The 10,145-nt window shown below is 43.1% G+C and overlaps 1 pseudogene; it reads left to right on the forward strand.

The window, feature by feature from the left end:
* Positions 1–218: 218 nt before the first annotated feature.
* Positions 219–1,571, forward strand: LOC110573127 (annotated as a pseudogene).
* The last annotated feature ends 8,574 nt before the right edge of the window (positions 1,572–10,145 follow it).

Here is a 10,145-nt window from a genome sequence, read left to right on the forward strand (position 1 = left end):
ATCTGAGCTGAAGGCAGATGCTTAACCGACTGAGCCACCCAGGTGTCCCAACAGACTCTTAAATATAGAGAACAAATTGATGGTTACCAGAGGGGTGAGGGGTGGGGGAGGGGGATGGGTGAAATAGGTGATGAGGATTAAGGAGTGCACTTGTGATGAGCACCTAGTAAATAAAATAAGAACTTGTTAAAAAGAGAAAGGCGGGGAGCTGTTTCACCATGGCGGCCGGGCCGAACTCCGAGCAGAACCAGGATGCCACTGTCTACGTCGGGGGCCTGGAGGAGAAGGTTAGTGAACCATTGCTGTGGGAGCTATTTCTCCAGGCAGGGCCAGTAGTCAACACACACGTGCCAAAGGATAGAGTCACAAGTCAGCACCAAGGCTATGGCTTTGTGGAATTCTTGAGTGGGAAAGATGCTGACTATGCCATTAAGATCATGAACATGATCAAACTCTATGGGAAACCAATACAGGTGAACAAAGCATCAGCTCACAACAAGAACCTGGACGTGGGGGCCAACATTTTCATTGGCAATCTAGACCCGGAGATTGATGAGAAGCTGCTTTATGATACTTTCAGCACCTTTGGGGTCATCTTACAAACCCCGAAGATTATGCAAGACCCTGACACAGGCAACTCCAAAGGTTATGCCTTTATTAATTTCACTTCATTTGATGCTTCAGATGCAGCTATTGAGGTCATGAATGGGCAGTATCTCTGTAACCGCCCTATCACTGTGTTCTATGCCTTCAAGAAGGACTCTAAGGGTGAGCGCCATGGCTCAGCAGCTGAACGACTTCTGGCAGCCCAGAACCCACTCTCCCAGGCCGACCACCCTCATCAGCTGTTTGCAGATGCACCCCCTCCACCCTCAGCCCCCAATCCTGTGGTATCATCATTGGGGTCTGGGCTTCCTCCACCAGGCATGCCTCCTCCTGGGTCCTTCCCACCCCCAGTGCCACCTCCTGGAGCCCTTCCACCTGGGATACCCCCAGCCATGCCCCCACCATGTATGCCTCCTGGGGCTGGAGGACATGACCCACCATCAACAGGAACCCCAGTGGCTGGACATCCTGGACATGGACACTCACAACCTCACCCATTCCCACCAGGTGGGATGCCCCATCCAGGGATGTCTCAGATGCAGCTGGCCCACCATGGCCCTCATGGCTTAGGACACCCCCATGCTGGGCCCCCAGGCTCTGGGGGGCAGCCACCACCCCGACCGCCACCCGGAATGCCTCATCCTGGACCTCCTCCAATGGGCATGCCCCCTTGAGGGCCTCTGTTCGGATCTCCCATGGGTCACCCAGGTCCTATGCCTCCACATGGGATGCGTGGACCTCCTCCACTGATGCCTCCTCATGGATACACTGGGCCTCCATGACCCCCACCCTATGGCTACCAGCGGGGGCCCCTCCCTCCACCCCGGCCCACCCACCCCCGGCCTCCAGTTCCCCCTCATGGCCCACTTGGAGGCCCTCTTCCTCAGGAATTTCTTGTTCTCTTGCCTCCTGTTCTATCTTCCCAATATCTTTTCAATTCCTTGGACCAATCAGAGTTGCTGTAGCTCCCTAATGCTAAGGCACTAATCCCTCTCAGGGCTTTTTTTTTTTTCCTTAAATGTAATGTTTTTCACAGGAGGTTTTATTTTTTTTCTATGTTGGTCCTAAGTGTTTTGCAAATGCACAGAGAAAATAAAACTAAATTCCTTGTTTAAAAAAAAAAAAAGGCAATGTCACTTTATCTCCATGGTTTTCCTTTCAAAAACCCCTACCCATACCCCAGTTTAATCATGAGAAAAATACCAGACAAATTCCAATTACTACAAAAGACCTGATAAATCCTCCTCAAAACTATCAAGGTCATCAAAAACAAGGAAAATCTGAGAAACTCTTATAGCCAGGAGGAGCCTAAGAACACATGATGGCTAAAAAGAATTTTGTGGTGTTTTGGATGGAATCCTGGAATGGAGAAAAGACATTAAGAAAAACAAACAAAAATAACAACTAAAGAAATCTGAATAAAGTATAGATTTTGATTAATTAATACAAGATAAACAATCGATTAATCTTACCAACAAATGTTATGAGTTGCATGTTCAAGTCTTAATTTATGCTAATCTTTCAAAATGAAATGCTTTCCTCCTTCAGTTATTTGAAGTCCATTCATTCTTTAAAATTATGCTGGAAACTACCTTTTTCACCAAATACCTGACCCTGCTACTCTAGACCTCAGTGATCTCTCACACGAGGCACTTAGTGTTAGAGTAGGTTTCGAGCCACCTAACCCCTATGTACATGTTATAACTTTCCTCTCCACTCTCTTTTTATCAGTATGTTGGCTCCTTGAATAATTTCAAGTCAAGTGGCTATATCTTTACAAACTTCCTTTATATGGCAATCATCTTTAAGTATAATTCTAGGCTTAAGGTACGTGGCAATTAAAATTTGTTAATTAATTCACAAAAATCATAAGTGATGTGCCCCAAGATACCTTTTCAGGCCCAAGAGTGTGTCTAACACTAAGTACCATTTTCCTGTGTCTATGACCTATAGGTGTTGATATTTACAAGACTGACAAAGACTAACTGATCTTTTCTTTCAAAGGACTCCGTAGCTCCCCAATGACTAAAATATAAAATCTCAATTCATCTGTCTCTTCACAAACTAAATTCTGCCAACAACTTTGGCCTTAACCCCTTATAGTCTCCCAAATTTACATTCTGTTCCAAAAAAATAATTCAGTTTATTGGTGGAGGGCAAAGGGGATTTTCATGCTCTTCTCTACCTCTACATATTTACAATTGATGTTCACTCTGCTGAAGTCATTTCCTCAATAAAGCCACTCCTAACCCTTCAGCTAGTAAGACTCAGGTACTTTTTCTCCTGCCTTTCTATATTATTTCAAAGTATTGTATCACCTTATTTCAAAGTAACTATCATAATACTTATTACAATGATGTAATTATGTTTACCTATCCATCTATCCACTGTACTATGAGACTATCAGTAATAAGGACTATATTTTCTTCATATTTATAGCCCCTGTAACTCAGAGTAATTGGCACTTAATACATCTTCAAATGAGAGCTTATTGAATAAATGAATACATGAGTATGAATATGGTGTGCAAGAAAACAATGTATTCTAGCCAGCATGATTCCCAATGCCTAAAAATCCACAGAAAGTTGGCATTGTTGATATATTTCCTATAATATTCCAGAGAATGCAACCCTTCTAAGAAATGCCTTGTGGGAACACCCACCAACCTTCTCAGTGAAAGATCTGAAACTTTAAAGCACATAGACCATGGATGATATGCTATATATATGGCTTTTCTTTATCACTTTATATTGTATATCCCTTATTACTTTATATGCCATAATTCACCTAAACTTGCTACTTTTATGGACCTATACTGTGCTGTACACAAACCTTGAACAAACCATCTATTAGAAGCACAGATTACGCCTTTCGGACGCAAGCTCCCTTTGAAGGTTCTCTTTAAGAATCTGAACTACCTGAAAATGTAATCTTATCTCCTATAAGCTTTTAACCAAGCAAATGGAATTTGCAAGGACATTGGTCAAGTGGCCGGCCTAGATAGACACAGAGGTAGAGCATTGCTTTCAAGATGCACTGATTATCACAGTATGGTAAAGCTGAGTAGTTTCCCTGCTTTCAGTCAGCACACATTTGGAGGCATGCTTACTATGTGCAGGTGTGATGCTAGTCTCAGGGACATTAGAGCTCCAGACCAACTGTTTCATTTTTTTGCAAATAAAGACAGAGGTCTAGACAGGTAGATCGATTCTCTGCAGCCACCAAGCTAATTATTGACAGAGTAAAGACTAGAAATCACAACTCCAAGATTTCCCATTCACTGACATTTCTTAGACACTTGACTGGCCGAGTTCTCCAAAAGGAAAAGTCCACCCTTTCCAGAGTGCCCTCAGCTCTGAAATTCCACCATCCATTCCTTTGGGCCTCATCTCTTTCAAATTCACCTGAAGTAAGAAATTAACATTAAAATATGTAATACTTCAGAATAAATTAATTCTTAAGTGTGGGGAAAATGGAACAGCATAGAAGTACTGGGCACCTGGCAGGGAAATCAATAATAAAAAAGCAAGAATAAGGAGCAGGAAGGAAAGAAAATCTAGGTGATGCACCGACAGATGCCAAGTGCTCACAACTTTGCCTCGGGCCAATCTGGTCTGTTTCAGAATGGAGTAATTAGCTTGCTCAAGCTTGAGCCCTTGGTTCCTCTGCCAGAAGGTTTCCCTGTGGTTTATAAACTTAGGCAGACCTAGCAAAAAATCACCTATGACACAGAGTTTGCTGCAGCTTAACAGAATTCCTTCAGGAGTGCTCACTCCGGAGTCCAAAGAAGAGTTTCAAATGTTGATTGCAACGCTCTCCCTTGTTTTAGGTCAGAAACATCAGCAGGAAGAAAGGACACTTAAGAAAGGATTTTTTTAATTGTCAAAACCAGAAGAAATTCTAGCAAGGGCAGAAGCCTTCTGATAAGAGACAGCTAAAAAACAGCTTACCCTAGCTGCCTGATTTTTTTTTTTTTTTACTCATAAATTGATTAGGAACAGTAGGTGGACTCTGGGTGAAAGTAGAAAAGAACCACTCTGGACAACCCAAAGGTCAAGCTTAATGGGGCTGTGCTTGGGCAGGTGGCCAGATGGGTGAGTGCCTCCTATTCGGAAGAGACTATCAAAGGGAAAGGTTGATGCATTGCACTTTAGAAAGCCATTTTTCTCTAAGTTTCATACAAAATCCAGCCACTAAAATCTAGAACCACAAATGGTAAGAATGAACCTATTCACTCTGCTTGTGGAAGGTTCTATGAGCACCGGAGTGTGCAGTTATTGCTGCCAATGACCCTCTTCTTGAAGCAGTTGGTATCAGATGTGATGACAGCAAAAGGACCCTCCATAGGAGGACTTCGCCAAGTCGATCTTATGTGGCCTGGTCTGCCTCTTTCACTCAGCCTCTCTGAGCACCAAAAACACCTCCTCAGAAGGAGTCGATATATTTAGAAGCCCTGTCTTGAAGAGGTCAACAAAAAAGATAGGCTGGATACCTTTGGATGTCATTTCATTTAGAAATGAGAACTTGTGTCTCAAGGGAGAAGCACTTGTTAAAGGGGAGAGAAGGTTTAGTCTTTGATTTGGAATCTGTGTATTTGCTGTGGGTTTTCACTTAGAAATATAATACCAGACAACTCAGATTTACAAGCAAAGCTGCAAGGTGTTTGGTATTCTGCTGATGCTAAATCTATACTTTCTTTCGTCTGTTTCTTTCTTTCTTTTGGATATTCATTGTGGAAGAATTCAATCATAAATGTGTAGAAAAGAGTACACATGGGTGCATTCAGGTACCCATCACTGAGATGCAAAATAGCAACTGTTGGCCAATCTTGTCTCCCAGCCTTCTCCCTACGTCCACTGGGTAATTTTAAAGCAAATCTCAGATGGCCTGTCATTTTGTCATACACACTTCAATGTAACTTCCCTTTGTATGACCTGTATTTCTTAAGATGTTTTTAACTGGTACAGAATAAGTTGGTTGGTTCTGCTAGGGATCTGATGCTGCATTCTTAAATATCACAACCTCCTCTCTATGCTCGGAATGTTTCTTCCATTGATGATGATATGCCAAAGAGCCTCTGATTTGGAAGCTTAGCGAGTACAGTTAGAGACAAGGGGAGAGAGCCAGTTGATGGCATGGTGATTGCTTCTGCCTGGACCCTTGGACAGAGTTCAAGTCTCTTTGATTCAGGCAGGGCAGAAAGTGGATGGAATAATTTCCTTGTGAGACTGAGTGAGCATCTGAGTCTGGGGCTAGCTCCTAGAGAGGTTGTTTAGGGGAACACAGAGAACACTGATCAAAATAAAAACTCTTTGGGGGTCCATGTGTGAGATGGGGCTTGGCAGAAAGTCACTCTTCTGACTTTTGCATGGAATTTAGCAACACTCTGACATTCTGAGATTTATACAGTAGTCAGAAGTAACTGCATTAGTAGAGTTTCAGGCATTTACACAGGGATGCTTTCAGCTCTGGCAAGAGAAAATTCCCACCATTCATTCATTGTTTTGCTTTTTTTTTTTTTTTTTCCTTTTATTTACTCAAGAATGTATTAAGTCCCTACTATGGGCCAGACACTGTTTGTGTTACTGTGATCATAGCAGAGCTCAAGATAGAAAAATTTGCTCCCATTTTAGAGGGAAAGGGGGGCAATATGCCCTAAATATACAATATAATTTCAGACAGATAAATGCTGTAAGAAGGAAAGCAAACAAAAAAAAATTTTTTTTAAGATTTTATTTACTTATTTGACAGAGAGCACAAGCAGGGGAAGCGGCACGCAGAGGGAGAAGCAGGCTTCTTTCTGAGCAGGGAGCCCGATGAGGGACTCAATCCCACAACCCTGGGATCATGACCTGAGCTGAAAGCAGACACTTAACTGCATGAGCCACCCAGGTGCCCCAGCAAACCAAATTTTAAAGAAGACTAACTTCAGGCAGAGGGTGGTATTTTATACAGGTGGGCATGGAAGGTCTCTATGAGGAGATAACTTCTGAGACGAGGCCTGAATAAAATATGGGGATAAGGTACCCACAGGTTTGGGTGAAGGACATCTGGGTTAAAGGCACAAAAAATGCAAACTCCCCAGGGTTCAAATAAGCAGGGTGTGATCAAGAAAAGAAAGACAAGTATGGCTATTATGTAGTGATCCAGGTGGAGATTCATAGGACATGAGCCCAAGAAGCAGGTCAGACTAACTTTGCAGGGTTCTAGAGGCCACAATCATGTATTTGTCTTTTTTTTAAAAAAAGGATTTAATTAGGGTGCCTGGTTGGCTCACTCCGTTAATTGTCTGCCTTCGGCTCAGGTCATGATCCCGGGGTCCTGGGATCGAGCCTGGCTTTGGGCTCCCTGCTCAGCAGGGAGTCTGCTTCTCGCTCCCCCTTCCTCCTGCTCCTTCTCTCTCTCTCTCTCACTCACTCTCTCAAATAAATGAATAAAACCTTTAAAAAAAGATTTAATTAATTTGCGAAAAAGAGAGCGAGTCAGAGGAGGATCAGAGGGAGAGGGATAAGCAGACTCCCCACTGAGCACAGAGCCCAACACGGGGATAGATCTGAGGACCCCAAGATCACTACCTGAGCCAAAATCAAGAGTCAGAGGCTTAACCACTGAGCTACCCAGGCGATACATATTTGATGTTTTAGCGTTTTAGTGTGTGTGCTCTCAGCAGGGCCTCTACATTGTTTAATGACAGAGGCACGATTCCTAGTCCCCACAGTTGGTCAGGACACAGTCCACAGGAGCAGGGGCTATGGGCCCGAGGCTAAGGGTTTCAAGCAAGGGAGTAACAAAACCTCCGTAGATTTTAAAAAGGAGCCCCTGGCTTCTATGTAAGCAAGCGCTTCAGGGTAATACAATGAAAGCTGAGACCTTATAAAAGGCCATTGGTATAATCTGGCAGGAGGAGATAATGGGCTAAACCTAACAAGGAGATAATGAGGTATGTGTGGATTTAAGCTGCATTCCCAGATGGAGCTGATAGGGCTCGCTGATGGATCAGAGGGGCTGTGGACGTGGGGGAAAGAGACTCACGTATTTGGTGTCTAGGCAGCAAGGTGTGCAGTGATGCCCTTTACCAAGATGGAAAAGAGGAGGTTTGGGAGGGAGAGAGGTAAACACACCTCTAGTTCCTAACAAACCACCTTTCCTCCTTGTTCTCTTTCTTCTGCTTTGTCCATCTGTCCCTTTCTATTGATCATTCCTAGAAGTAACAAATGTACAATAACATTTCCCATCTCATATCCACTCCCTCGGCCTCCCTGGTTCTGCAGGGTCTGGCCCCGACGGGCTGCATATACCATGCTCACAGGTTAGCTGGCCTGTGCTGGGTTGCGCCAATGAGAAAAAATGGGGGGATGATTGAAGGACAAGAGGAATGAAAACCAAAACGCTTCTCCAGGCCCTCTGCCTCAGCCGGCATTGCTGGTAGAATCAAGGACTTTGGCACCCCAACTCTATTTAGAGTTCAGGAAGGTCAAGAGGATCCAGAAAAAGGGACTAAGATGGAGTAACCAATAGAAAAAGAAGAACCTGGGGCACCTGGGTGGCTCAGTCGGTTAAGCGTGTGCCTTCGGGTCAGGTCATGATTCCAGAGTCCTGTGATCAAGCCCTGCATCTGGCTCCTCCCTCTCCCTCTGCCCCTCCCCCTGCTCGTTCTCTCTCTTTGTCTCTCTCTCTCAAATGAATAAATAAAATCTTAAAAAAAAAAAGAAAAGAAAAAGAGGAACCCCATAAACCAAGTGGTAAAAACTTTTCCAAAAGAGAAAACATCAACTTTGTCAAATGCTGCAAAGAAGCCAAGTAAGATGATGACTGAGAATTATCTATCATATTTCACAATTGATACTATGAGAACAATTTGGTTGGACTGGTGAAGATGAAAGCTTGACTAGAAGAGATTCATGCAAAATATGAGAAGAAGAAATAGAAACAAGTATTGCTACATTTCAAGACCAGAGAAACATGACCCTCATTTAAGAGGAATATAGTGTTTGGGCAGAAATTGTCTAAAGATGGGAGATCTATCCATCAGAGTCCACCCAGTAAAGCAGAAATCTCCCGAAGCATTTAAAACAAAGGTAATTTAACCAGATAATGCAAGAGCTGAGACACCAATAGGGTCAGATGAAGGAGCCCAAGACTAGTGGCCTGCAGACCTCTACTTTCTGCCTAAAAGGACAAAGGAAAGTAAGATGTTGTTAGAATCCAAAATATAGGGTCACCTTCAGAAGCTGGAATCACAGCATTTGTGTCCATTTGGATCTAGAGCCAAGAAGAAGACTCAGTTTCTATTAGATATATTCTAATTATTCAAGATTCTTCTTGCTGATTGCTCAACATTGACTTGGAGAATCCTGCACTGGGCAGTGATTCTTAACAATGTCTGTAAATACAAATCATCTGGGGTGCCTTTTAAAAATACCAGTATCCAGACTGTACCCCAAACTAATTAAATCAGAGTCTATGAAGTTTGGGTTTGTTTTTAAAAATTGCCAAATGATTTTAATGTATTGCCAGGGCTGAGAACCACTGCTCAAAATTCTGCATGATAAAACAGTATCAAATCTTCCTCGCACAAAACTGCCTCCAGCACTCGAATCTGGTCCTAAGGTATCCATCATAGCAACAAATGGTAAAAGCCCAAATGGTGAAAGCTCCCTGCATCACTGAATTAATTTTCTTAATGAAATCGGCTGCCTGAAAGCTCCCATCTCTTTAATGCTCTTTTGAGGTTAGAAGAGCAAAAGATGAAAAGCCCAGAAACAACATTCTCTGTGTTGCCTTTCACCATAACAGAATAATTAAGTGGTGTGGTTACCCACATGGCGCCGAGAGACACATTTTTCAGGATGCTATAGGTCACAACTGATAGAAGTAAAGGGGCATACCCTGCCCACGTGAAGTGAGGAATTAACACACCTGATCTCTTTTCAAACCACTCAAATGCCTTTCAGAGTGGCTCATGTTTGTGCTTCTCTAATTTGGAATATATTATGTATCTCATAATTAGGGCTTCGCTCTTTCTGGGAGCCTGAAACATTTGTCACTTTTACAGAATCGAAATCTTGAGTCTGTGGATCAGAAATAAGCTCCTGGTCTTTTATTGGGAATCCTGCATTTTGGGTAAGTTATTTCCCCCAAGCAGCTGGGATTGAGTCAGTGTTCTTAGTTATAATTAAATGATAAATCTTCACATGGAAGGCATCCAACACCAAATATGTCAGTCCCATCAAAGTGGAAGAGAGCACAAGATACATTTACCTAGGAGAATGATTCCACTTTGGAAAATTATATTCTCTTGTCAGAAGCCAGATGACAAGCAGTTGCCTGCGAACAGTCGACAACAAAAGGCTCTTTAGTGGCTCGTGATGCATCTTTCAGACCCTGCATCCATGCAGTTTTCTGGAAATAATGAGTGGCTCCCTCCCTGTCTGACATTTCCTTATTGGCATCAGCATCGCCAGTGTCCAGATAGGCTTAGTGCTCAGCATTGATTTAGGGATGCTGGAATGCTCAGCTGGAATGTGAAGCACATCGCA

The sequence above is a fragment of the Neomonachus schauinslandi genome, chromosome 2 (assembly GCF_002201575.2).
Source record: "Neomonachus schauinslandi chromosome 2, ASM220157v2, whole genome shotgun sequence".
In the NCBI taxonomy this organism is placed as follows: domain Eukaryota; kingdom Metazoa; phylum Chordata; class Mammalia; order Carnivora; family Phocidae; genus Neomonachus; species Neomonachus schauinslandi.